The sequence below is a fragment of the Xenopus laevis genome, chromosome 6L (assembly GCF_017654675.1).
Source record: "Xenopus laevis strain J_2021 chromosome 6L, Xenopus_laevis_v10.1, whole genome shotgun sequence".
Classification (NCBI taxonomy): Eukaryota; Metazoa; Chordata; class Amphibia; order Anura; family Pipidae; genus Xenopus; species Xenopus laevis.
In genome coordinates this window covers 16,225,492-16,239,031 of record NC_054381.1, presented here as the reverse complement: position 1 = coordinate 16,239,031, position 13,540 = coordinate 16,225,492, and the positions used below count along the sequence as shown (strand labels likewise).

General features: G+C 40.5%; 1 long non-coding RNA gene across 1 annotated transcript; it reads left to right on the top strand.

Annotated features, from left to right (window-relative positions):
* Positions 1-11,593: 11,593 nt before the first annotated feature.
* On the top strand, positions 11,594-12,403 carry LOC121394852. Its single transcript, XR_005962036.1, has 2 exons — positions 11,594-11,799; positions 11,923-12,403. It is a non-coding gene; the product is annotated as an uncharacterized LOC121394852 (long non-coding RNA).
* The last annotated feature ends 1,137 nt before the right edge of the window (positions 12,404-13,540 follow it).

Sequence of the window (13,540 nt, the reverse complement as noted above, 5' to 3'; positions counted from 1 at the left end):
ATAGTGATGTCATCAGTTATAAACGGTGAGTAGTGATGTAATTTCTGTCACATGACTCACTGAAATTTGTGTATTATAATAAATAAAGTACCCCCAGTTGTAACATATGAGGATATTAGAAGTTACCTCGGAGTTCCATGACCTGTATAAAAACACTCGGCCTTCGGCCTCGTGTTTTTATATGGTCATGAAACTCCTCGGTAACTTTTAATATCCTTATATTTTACAAGAGGGGGTACTTTATTCACTATATCTTTCCTTTCTTCTAATCCTGGAATTTTACAGATAATCTTACAATGACCATACTGCTGCCTGAAGAGACCTGTAATACGGGTATGGGATCCGTCATTTGGAAACCCATTATCCAAAAAGCTTTGAATTAATGGCCGTCTCCCCTAGACTTCATTTTAAACAAATAATTAAAATATTTCAAAATGATTTCCTTTTTCTGTGTAATAATAAAACAATAGCTTGTACTTGATCCCAACTATGATATAATTAATCCTTATTGGAGGCAACAACCAGCCTATTGGCTTTATTTAATGTTTATTTGATTTTCTAGTAGACTAAAAGGGGTTATTCACCTTTAACTTTTAGTATGATGTAGAGATTGATATTCTGATACAATTTGCAATTGTTTTTAATTTCTTTATTATTAATGGTTTTTGAGTTATTTAGCTTTTTTTTCGTTATTTAGGTTTTTTCTTTGGTTTTTTATTCAGCAGCTCTCCAGTCTGCAATTTCAGTAATTTAGTCACTAGGGTCCAATTTACCCTAGCAACCATGCATTGATTTGAATAAGAGGAATTGAATAACAGGAATACGAACAGTAGACGACTTGAATAGAAACATGAGCAATAAAAATAAATTTGTAGCTTTACAGAGCATTTGTTTTCAGATGGGGTCAGTGACCCCCATTTGAAATCTGGAAAGAGTCAGAAGAAAAAGGCAAATAATTAAAAAATACTATAACAAATAAATAATGAAGACCAATTGAAAAGTCGCTTAGAATCGGCCATTCTATAACATACTAAAAGTTTATTGAAAGGTGAAGCACCCCTTTAATGTGTGGCAATCCAAATTATGGAAATCCCTTATCCGGAAAACCCCTAGTCCCAAGTATTCTGGATAACAGGTCCCATACCTGTCGTTTAATACTAGAGCCATATGGGCATATATATGTCAAGCACTGCGTATCTTGACAGCGCTATATAAATAAATGATGATGATGATGATATATCATTTAGCAATGCCCTCTCTCCCAAACATATAAAAGATAATTAGTACAAGTCACTTAACGCCCAGCGCACTTATGTCCTATCCTCACTGCTCCATCTTGTGGTGTGACAAGCTAATAACACAACCACACAGGAAATACAGAATGCTCAGGACCTGTGTTTTGCAGATAACGGATCTTTCCGTAATTTGGATCTTCATACCTAAAGTCTACTAGAAAATCATGTAAACATTAAATAAACCCAATAGGCTGATTTTGCTTCCAATAAAGATTAATTATATCTTAGTTGGGATCAAGTACAAGCTACTGTTTTATTATTACAGAGAAAAAGGAAATCATTTTGATTTTTTTTAATTCTTAGTATAGTGAATGTTTACTGAGAAGTTACTTTTACTTACAAGTATAGGATCTGTTATCCAGAATGCTCGGGACCTGGGCTTTTCTGGACAACAGATCTTTCCATAATTTGGATCTTCATACCTTAAGTCTACTAGAAAATCATATAAACATTAAATAAACCCAATAGGCTGGTTTTGCTTCCAATAAGGATTAATTATATCTTAGTTGGGATCAAGTACAAGCTACTGTTTTATTATTACAGAAAAAAAGGAAATCATTTTCAAAAATTTTGATTATTTGGATAAAATGCAGTTTATGGGAGACAGCCTTTCTGTAATTTGGAACTTTATGGATAACGGGTTTCTGGATAACGGATCCCATACCTGTCAGCTGTAGTAACCCATAAACACCTTCCATTCAGTACATTTCCCCAGTAGAGACAAGCCTATAGTCTGGGGATAAATAAATTCTTTGTGTAGGACAAATCCAAGGCAGTAGTGCTTTGACTGCAATTTAATTTATTGAAGGAGTGGATACACCCTACATGTTTCGGGCTAGGCCCTTTATCAAGTGTGAAGGAACATTCCAAAGTCAAACCTATAAAACTGCACGTGACCTTTCACCTGTGTCAAAGTGCATCATGGGTAATGGACTTAAAGTGACCGACAAGTAAAAAAAATCCTTTAACAAAACCATATTGTTTTAAAGCAACCGCCTTCATTCATAAATAGATAATTACAACAATCCATTAAAATTCAAAAGTCCAATTTACATGAGGTGGGGTAATAAACCCAATGTAGAGTCCAACAAAAGTCCAGGTAAACTGCTTAAAGGGGTGCTTCACCTTTCAGATAACTTTAGTATGATGTAGAGAGTGATATTCTGAGACAACTTGCAATTGGTTTTCTTTTTTTATTAGTTACGGTTTTTGAGTTATTTAGCTTTTTATTCAGCAGCTCTCCAGTTTGCATCTGGTAACTACGGTCCCAATTACCCTAGCAACCATACACTGATTTAAATAAGAGACTGGAATATGAATAGGAGAGGCTTCTGGGGGGGGGGGAAGGGAAGGGTGATATCACTCCAACTTGCAGTAAAGCAGTAAAGAGTGACTGAAATTTATCAGAGCACAAATCACATGACTGGGGGCAGCTGGGAAACTGACAATATGTCTAGCCCCATGTCAGATTTCAAAATTGAATATATAAAAATCTGTTTGCTCTTTTGAGAAATGGATTTCAGTGCAGAATTCTGCTGGAGCAGCACTATTAACTGATGCATTTTGAAAAAAACTTTTTTTTCCCATGACAGTATCCCTTTAAAGCAATGTCATTGGGTTATAAACCTCCCTTTCAATAACTATAGGGGTCAACCTGTGACTCTCCCTGGAAACTTGGAGCAACCAGTAACTCTGCATTTGGGGCAAATCTATTCCTAGTTCGGATTTTGAAATAAAACTAAAGAAGTTTTCTTCTTTTGCCTGAGGGTGGCGCTGCTGGTGTTTCACAAAGCATTGAATCATGCCATGTCTTTTCTATTTTACTCTTTAGGCAGATTCTAAAAAGCCACATATGACTTTTATATATTACAAACAAAGTATGAAGACATAGTATGTGTAGGACTGCTGTTAACAATGAGGGGTCAATGCAGCAAAGCCGAGGGCCTCGTCCCTGGATAGGACCTGTTATCCAGAATGCTGAGGACCTAGAGTTGTTCAGATAACGGATCATTCCATAATTTGGATATTCATACCTTAAAGGAGAAACAAACCCTTAATAAAAAAAAAACCCTAGCCCCTCTAACCTACATAGACTCCCCTCCCTCCTCCCCCACAGCCTAGCTGCCCCCGGGCAAATGTCCCTACCGCTTTACTTACCCCTCCGTGCAGATTCTGTCCAGCGAAGTTCATGGCGCCATCTTCAGCCGCTTCAGTAATCTTCGGAATGAGACCGGCAAAGTGGCGCATGCGCAGTTGGAGCAATTTTACTGTTGCGCAACAACTGCGCATGCGCCGAAACTCACTTAAATTGTCGAAGCTACAGTCTCATTCCGAAGATTATCGAAGCAGCTGAAGATGACGCCTATGAAGTCCGCCGGACAGAATCTGCACAGAGGGGTAAGTAAAGAGTTTGGGGCATTTGCCCGGGGTAGCAGCTAGGCTGGGGGGAGGGGGTCTATGTAGGGTAGGGGGTAGGGTTTTTTATTATTAAGGGTTTGTTTCTCCTTTAAGTCTACTAGAAAATCATGTAAACATTAAATAAACCCAATAGGCTGGTGTTGCTTCCAATAAGGATTAATTATATCTTAGTTGGGATCAAGTACAAGCTACTGTTTTATTATTACAGAGAAAAAGGAAATCATTAAAAAAAAAAAAATAGAATTATTTGGATAAAATGGAGTCTGTGGGAAACAGCCTTCCCGTAATTCTGAGCTTTCTGGATCGCAGGTTTCCGGATAACAGATCACATACCTGTATTCCAAATTTGGTAGATTAAAGTAGCTCACCTATAAGGTAATCATGCGCCTCCTGTAATTACCCGTTTATCATTGTTATGAACAGTCATTTGTACAGTTTCTTGTGCTTCATCAGTGGGACGCATTGAGATGTCTCCTACCAAATGGGTTTAGAGTGGGGAACCTGGGCAAAGGGGATGCTCCAAGTTAGTTGCTTGTCCACTGATTGATCTGGGAAAAATTAAGGTCATTGGAAGTTTGGTGAAGATTCTGAAAATATGGCCCTTTCGAAGTAAAGAAATTGCAGGACCCTTTAGAGTTCATAGACTTGACTCAGGAGACAATGACCTGATCTTGGGAGAAATGCACTAATTCACCATAAAATTGTTCAAAACAAAAAAGAGTTGTAGATCTACGAGAACTTAAGGTGGCCATAGACATAGAGATCCACTCGTTCGGTCATGTTGCCAAATGATCTCTCCCCGATATGCCCACATTGAAGTGGGCGATATCCGGCTGATCTGATACGGGTGGTCGGATCACAGGACCACATAGAAGCACAGATGCGGCCGCGGGATTTTTTAACCTGACCGACCGAGATCTGGCTGACTTTCGGCGGGATATAGTTCGGGGAAGCCCGTAGGATGGCCACACACAAGGGCCAATAAGCTGCTGACTTTTATCTGCCCATGTATTGGGGCCTTTGAGGATCAGAGCCTCCCCCCCCCCCGAAATGTGTTTTGCCCCAGCACTACTTGCAACAGTCATGTTCATGACTTGAGTCCATCATGTTGGTGTTCCTTTATTCTCTTGCTTTGAAATTGTCTGTTTCAAGGGGAACTTGACTAGTAGAAATAATAAGGAATATACAGTGTATTTGGTTGCGATGTGCTGATCCCATGTGGAACTTGACTGCAGATCTAGTAACAGGCCATAGCTGAGGGAGGTCAAAAAGTCTGCTGTCAGTCAGGATATATATAAACAATCAATGTGTCAAAAATACTGACTCACAGGACTAAAAAAATATATAGTTTATTACAAAAAATGGACTAAATGTGAGTGTAGGATTTTCGACAGCCCCTAGGATCCTTCAGCCCCTAGTTCCTGTTTTCGAGGGTGTACAGAAATAGGTGACTATATACACATATGGTGGACCCCAAAGCAGTGACATATTGGATATAAATTTTCCAAATAATAGGGAGGGTCCTCAATAAATCCATCACCCTGGATGTTCACACTGCAATATTAGCTCTTGCTTACAAAGAGCTCACAAGACTCAAAAAAAACCCAATGTTTACAAACAGCGATAGAAACTCACGGAATAGAAGAAAAACACAAAACCTGTTATATTTGACAGCTTTATTGGAGGAAAAAATAGACAAACATACAGAAATTTGGACACCCTGGAACACGTACAAAGAGACAGGTAGTAAGAATAATAAAAAAAATAAAAGAAAATTCTGGTTGATAAGTAAAAGTACTGGCAAGTTAATTACATATATGCTATTTCTTTTCATCTTGTGTATTTCCCCATACTAACATCCCCTTCCCCCCCAAAAAAAACATTGATGGGCAGATTTACAAAAAAGTACAAAAAGTTCAAATTTCGAAGTAATTTTTTGGATACTTTGACCATTGAATAGGATACTACGACTTCGAATTTACTTCGACTCGAAGTAAAAATTGTTTGAATATTCGATCATTCGATAGTCAAAGTACTGTCTCTTTAAAAAAAACTTTGACTTCAATACTTCGCCAACTTAAACCTGCCGAAGTGCTATGTTAGCCTATGGGGACCTTCCAGAGCATATTTCGAAGTTTTCGGGTATCAAACGAAAATCGTACGATCGTACGATAAAATCGTTATAATTGTACGATTCGAAGTATGATCGTATTTCGATCAGAATACGATCGTACGATGAATAAAATCCTCCGACTTCGAATGTCGGAGGATTCTGTTCGATGGTCGAATTTCAAAGTATTTTCCACTTCGAAATTCGACCCTTGTTAAATCTGCCCCTGAATGTTTGTATTTACATTATCCTATGAAAAGCAAAAATAAAAGAGATAATAAAAAAAACTAGAGAGGTACATTTCCTGAAGAAAATGTGAGTGGTGCTTGCCGTGGCAAAACTCAGGCCCAAATCTGATTGGCTGTTGTTGCCCCGCCCCTTTTTTTCCTAATTGTGAACCACAGTCACTCAGTGACTAACATACCAAAGTTTGGGAATGCTGTCATTTAATGTGTAAAAATGGCAGCATTTCTATTTTTTTCTATTGAAAATCAATGAATGAAATTTGATTGGTTGTTGGTGGCTCCGCCCACTTTTTCTAAACTTGAAGTGGAAACCCCCAGCGACCACATTTGTGATATTCAAGGTCCCTGACATCAATACTGAGAGAATGGCAGCCTTCTTAATTTTTCCCATTAAAACCAATCAAAGAAATCTGATTGGTTGGTTTTGGCTCCACCCACTTTTCTTAATTTTAATCCCAGTCCCCCAGTGACCAACTGTGCCAAGTTTGAGGAGGCTGCCATTAACCGTCTAAGAGCGGCAGCAGTTTAAAATTTTCCTATTTAATTGAATGGCTGAAATTTGATTGGCTGTTGTAGACTCCGCCCACTTTTTGTAAATTTTGGCCGCAGTCACCCAGTGACCCACGGTGCCAAGTTTGGGAGCTCTGGCTTTATTACTGTGAGAATTACAGCTGTTTACATTTTCTCATTGAAGTCAATAGGGAAAATCTGATTGGTTGTTTGCGGCTCCGCTCACTTTTTTGGGTCCCCAAAATAGGACAGAAAAGTCACAACACCCCATTCCCGAATAAGCTGAACGGTTTGACACCTCATTCATGGGTCTGCGACAAACTAATTATTCGATAAATTCCCCATTATAAGTCAATGGGGCAAATTTGGGGACCTCTCCTGCCCCGGGGGTAAAACTTATACCCTCGTGTGGGGTATCATCTGACACAGGTCGCAAACCTCTTCAAATGTGGTAAATTTAACGTTTCTACAAGATTCCCTCTCTGCGCTAGAATCCGTCAAAAGTTGGCCTCAATGTTAATCTATGGGACTTTTCGGGGTGGTTAATTGCCCCCGCAAGGGGCAATTAACCACCCACCCCTTAGAAAAGTCATACCACCCCATTCCCGATTAAGCCGCACGATTTGACACCTCATTCATGGGTCTAGGACAAACGGTGCGGGACTAGTTACGCGCCAAACTTTCATACGGAAGAAGAATAAAAATAAGTTTGCAAGATAACAGTAGTGATGCTTTGCTTCGCAAGCACCACTAATTAAAAAAAGCCTATAGAACCAGGACCAGCAAAAAAAATATATTAAAAAAAAAAGTGATTTTATTCAACGTTTCGGCTACTCTACTTGAATCGTCTTCAGAAAGTGAAATCTGTACAAAAAAGCAGATCTATTTACAATGAAGAAAAGGCGCCAAATGCTAAGTGACGTGAACAGTGAGCGTGATCTCACCCTATGAACCGTTATCACGAACAATTATATAGAACAACCAAAATATTAGGGGCAAATGGACTTAAGGTCGAATATCGAGGGTTAATTAACCCTCGATATTCGACTGCCGAATTGAAATCCTTCAACTTCGAATATCGAAGTCGAAGGATTTACCGCAATTCGTTCGATCGAACAATCGATCGAACGATTAAATCCTTCAAATCGTTAATTTTAATCCGTTGATCGAACGATCTTTCTTCGAGCTAAAAAATCTAGCAAAGCCTATGGGGACCTTCCCCATAGCCTAACATTGACTTCGGTAGCTTTTAGGTGGCGAATTAGGGGGTCAAAGTTTTTTTTTAAAGAGACAGTACTTCGACTATCGAATGGTCAAATAGTCGAACGATTTTTAGTTCGAAGTAGCCCATTTGATTGTCGAAGTAGTCAAAAAAAACATTCGAAATTCAAAGTTTTTTTTCCTCTATTCCTTCACTCGAGCTAAGTAAATGGGCCCCAACAAATCTCCTTGCAAAAATGTGAAGATAAAAACATAGCAGGGACTATATCCCTTTCTTTTGTATTAATAAAAGCAGAGAAACTCTTAGGGGCACATTTACCATGGGTCGAATATCGAGGGTTAATTAACCCTCGATATTCGACCATCGAAGTTAAATCCTTCCAATATCGAAGTCGAAGGATTTACCGCATTTCGTTCGATCGAACGATTCGAAGGATTTTAATCGTTCGATCAAAGGATTTTCCTTTGATCAAAAAAAGCCTATAGGGACCTTCCCCTAACATTGGTGCTCGGTAGGTTTTAGGTGGCGAAGTAGGTTGTTTTTTTTTTAAAGAGACAGTACTTCGACTATCGAATGGTCGAATAGTCGAACGATTTTTAGTTCGAATCGTTAGATTCGAAGTCGTAGTTGAAGGTCGAAGTAGCCAATTCGATGGTCGAAGAAGCCAAAAAAAAAACCTTTGAAATTCGAAGTTTTTTTCCTTCTAATCCTTCACTCGAGCTAAGTAAATGTGCCCATTTACTATACCAATGCGAGAAAGTTAGAATAACCATACGATACCCTGCCAGGTGGCTAGTTTGAGCAGATCGTACCCACGCTAGCCAACTAGCAGGTAAGAGTTTCTCTGCTTCTCTGTGAATAAAATCACTTTTTGATTACATTGATGTCCCGTGAGTGCTGTTTGCTTCGTAGTATATAAATATAAACTGGAATAAAGAAAATAATGAGGGCTCCCATGTTATCAAGTTGCCACATTTCAAACCAATCTGTGGCACATGTAGAGACAAGCTCTAAGCCATGGAAACATATTACCTCCAGTGTGTTTATTGTGCTACGAACACAGACCCCATCGGTACACGGGGGCGCAAGAATTCTTATTTGAATCTATTTAGAAATCCTTTCCCTTCAGCAGAATTAATGTCCCCAGGTCTGGCCTGTATCTCCTGAACATTTATTTGGGAGGAACTGACCTAACAATGTAGAAATGGCTTCTACCGTAAAAGGGATTCATCTCCCAGCGTGCTTTAGAATTTCCAGGAATCATTTTCTGTTATGCGCGAGCGCTCGCCGAGAAGATAATGTCCAGTCAAAGTTCACGCTTAAAACTCTTCATTGGGATCTTGCCCTTAAACACCTAAACCCAATCTACATGCAATTTGTCTTATACCTCGGAGAGAAACGGTAAATGTGAGGTTCTTTCTTGGCTAATCGAATGATCACACCCAGTGATAAACTAGCAGCACTTATCCTCCTTAACAGCACAACACTAGAGCTTACAGCAAGCGTTTATGAGCAACTGTAAATGGGCAACTGCCGGGGGAAGATTTATTAAAGACTGTTGAAAATTTCTCACCTGTTTTCAATTTCTTCTGCCAGGGAGAGAAGGTTTTTTTCCTGCATTTTTCACCAGGGTTAATATTTTTTTGTTTTTCAAGTATTTGCTATTAATTAGGAAATATTTTTTTTTTCTAATGCAAAAACACTCAAGAAAATCGTGGAGGGATGTGAGTAGAGCGTGAGACTCTCTGGTTTCTCCATGTGTCTGGAGAAAGGCCATGTCGGAGAAAGTACCATTGGTGAAGGCTGATGTTGGAGAAGTTGATCTCTGATGGTGGATTGTGAGTAATAAGGTGCTAAACTTGTGGGTTTCAGTGTTTGTGAGGAGCCTTGGAGAAGTCAAGAGGACTACAGTCTTTTAGTTTTTCAAGAATTTTCTATTAATTAGGAAACTTTTTTTTTTTCTAATGCAAAAACACTCAAGAAAAAGCTGAACCTGCAAATTGTGGAGGGGTGTGAGTAGAGTGTGAGACTCTCTGGTCTCTCCATGTGTGGAAGACTGTGCCTGGAGAAAGGCCATGTTGAAGAAAGTACTGTTGGTGAAGGCTGATGTTGGAGAAGTTGATCTCTGATGGTGAATTGTGAGTAATAGGGTTCTAACCTTGTGGGGTTCCAGTGTATGTGAGGAGCCTTGGAGAAGTCAAGAAGACTACAGACTCTTAGTTCTTAAAGAATTTGCTATTAATTAGGAAACATTTTTTTTTCTAATGGAAAAACACTCAAGAAAAAGCTGAACCTGCAAATCATGGAGGGATGTGAGTAGAGTGTGAGAGTCTCTGGTCTCTCCATGTGTTGAAGACTGTGCCTGGAGAAAGGCCATGCTGGAGAAAGTACTGTTGGTGAAGACAACTTGGAATGTGACTGATGGTGAATTGTGAGTAATAGGGTGCTAACCTTGTGGGGTTCCAGTGTATGTGAGGGGCCCTGGAGAAGTCGAGAAGACTACAGTCTCAGAGGCAAGACACTGTTTGATTTTGGTGCTGCCCAGGGCCGGAACTAAGGGTAGGCAGAAGAGGCATGTGCCTAGGGTGCAAAGTTGAAGGGGGCACCGGGCATGTACCACTTCCAACCACTTACCCCTAGTCCGGGCCCTCTTCCACACACTATGTGCGCTCTCTGGTGCCCCCTCCTGACATGAGCGTGCGACAGAGCGTATGCACTCGTGACATTGGTGCACTAAGGAGCACAAGGGACTGTCCGCGGTGGCTTGGCCTGGTTCTGGTGCTGCCTTGTGAAGGAAAAGCACCCTGTTCATATTTTCTTCAGTGGAATAAAGTAAAAGCAAAGTTCTTTTTTCAGCATTTTTGTCTCTTTTCTGCATAAGAAACTTATTTGGTTGAAATCAATGTTGACATTGGGGACATGAGAAAATCACTGAAGCTGAGTCAAAGCTAAAATGGGATTAATATCTATGAAATAATGTTTAGACTTGTAAAATGTTTAAACTTCTCCTGAACAGACACATTTTCAGCTTTTATTGTTAATGATTTCTAATATGGTACAAAATGAGTTAAACTCGTTACGTCTCTGATTGGTCGGTGATCTGTCGTCAATGGAATACTCAGCAAGTTATTGGCAGGGCCAGGCTTCTATAAAGTTGATGTTTGATCTGACTAGGGAGTTTTCAACTGAAAATGAGATGCTGAAGGTTATGCCCATTTGTGCCCCCTTTAGAGACAACAGGATGGCAGAAGGACTGCACTGGGGAAGCAGTAGAAGCAGCAGTCAGTCAGTCAGTCAGTCAGTCAGTCAATCAGCAGAAGTGGAAGGTCAAGGCTGGTTTGCTTTTGAGTAAGGGTGGCCATACGAGCAGATCTTTCCCCACTGAATGGTGATATTGGGTTAATCTTGATGTTTATCCCAAGGGCAGAACGATTGGATTAGAATGAAGAGAATGGGCGCTAACAAATCATAGGACTGTATCAACTAGCCGATGTGGTCCTCGATTGCAGGAAAAAGTAAACCTCCCTGATCGATATCTGCCCGATTTTTGGCCTGATATCAAATGGGAAGACCAGTCAGAAGCCCCAATACACTGGGAGATAAACTGCTGAATTGGTCTAAAGGACCAATATTGGCAGCTTTAATCTGCCCGTGTATGGCCACCTTAAAGGAGAACCAAACCCATAATTATTAAAACCCCTACCCTACATAGAACCCCCTCCCTGCTCCCCCCCCGCCTAGCTGTTACATTCGACAAATGCCCCTAACTCTTTACTTACCTCTCTTTGCAGATTCAGCGGAGCTCACGGACGACATCTTCTTCTCTTCGGTAATGTTCGGGAAGTAAGGGCCGTATCAGAGCATTTGTAGCAGTCTTCCAGTTTTTGACAACTGCGCATGCGCCGAAATTGATGGAAATTGCCGAAGCGCCAGAAGAAGACCCAAAGACTACCGAAGAGCCAATGGTGGCTGTGAGCTCAACTGAATCTGCAAATAGAGGTAAATAAAAAATTAGGGGCATTTACCCAAGGTAACAGCTAGGCTGGAGGGGGGCAGGGAACGCGGTCTATGTAGGGTAGGTGGTAGGGGTTTTTATCATTAATGGTTTGGTTCTCCTTTAAGGGCCTGAGCATAGCACGAGGACGACAAATGAAGGATCTTTGCCCGATGTGGCCAAATACACTCTGGGAATAACTCGGCTGATTGGATCCTTTGAACAGATCATGGCTGATGTCTATGCAGGTCCGTAGAGAGAGGACCACATCCAGGTGTTGTTGCGGCCCCTGTGCCGATGGGATTTTCAAATCTGCTCAATAAGATATCTGGACAATTTTAGGCCCATAAACGGGCAGACAAATTGCTGACAGGGGTTGAATCAGCAACTTAAATCTGCCTGTGTATGACCTAGATTTAGTCCAAGCAATAAGATAACACTTGGACATCCTATGCAGGGGGTTCACATATTTAATTTGGCCTTTATGGCTACAAAGTAATACCAAGGCATATGTGGGGAGCAACAAACTTGAATTTCATCTTGTTGAAGGTGTTTGTCCCGAAAGCTTGTAAAAATCCCTTTCTGCTATTAATAAACTCTGTAAGGAAAGCCCACGTGCACTCATTTTGGGGGTCTGAGATAAATCCACTTCTAAATCGTTTGGCCTATCCAATCTATCTAATTGATAGGCCAGCAGGATGAATTTTTGAAAAATTCTAGAACAGACGGAACAGGTGGGGATCCTGCTGTTTCCAAGCTCCATCCTTGATAAATCTGCCCGTGAGCACAAAGCATGAGAGATCAGCGTCGTACAGCAAAGATGTTAATGTATCTTTTCACTGTAACGCCATTTTTATAACATGCTGTAGCCAGAACGTCCTTTTCCTAATAAATTACGGTATGAAAATGTAACGACTAAGCAGGGCGCAGAATACACGGATCGGCCTATGAAAAAATAAATGAAGAAAAAATAGTCTCCCAATTGTAAAGGCAGCAATAATCGATGAAATAGTGCGCAATTCCGCCAAATCTTCATTTATTATAACAACACTAAACATTCTTCACTAATTCCAGTCCAGCCGGGTCCCACTGGGAATTGGATCCCCTCCAACTTTTAATGAACAACATTGCACACAAAAAAAAAGATTTTTTTGGCAGTAAAACGGGCGAAATAAATCTGCTACCGAAATGTGATATGTTTTGTTGTTAATGGAAAATGTGCACCTAATTTCCTGTTCTTCATTCCAAAGTGCGACCTTTCATTATACGAAAAAGCGTTAAATCGGCGGGTATTTCAGTCTGTTATCTGAGGGAGGAATTAATGGAACTGGACGAATGGGGAATAAAATCTTTATTTTTTTAAGGATTCACAGGGTTGAAAAGCTACGGTTTTCTTTTGTTTTAGAAGCTAAATCTGGAGGCTGGAAGCAGGGCGCTAGATTTCTCTATTCTTTTAGTAGCAGGTTGGACTGGGCCAGTGGGATATGGGAGAAATGTGGGTGGACCATACTCCAGGCCCGCTGATGGGCCATGATCTGCAGACGGGGACCAGAAGTTGCAGCACCCAGCACAAGCAGCAAGATGAGGTAGGTGCCAGAGGTTTTTATGAGAGGGGTGGGGGCCTCCGTGGCTAGAGTGGTGGGCCCTTGGGTTGATAGCCCACGGAGGAACCCAGATACCCAGTACAAAACTGCTTAGTAGCCTCAGGTTTCAACTGAAATATGGTAAAACAACAAGCAACAAATA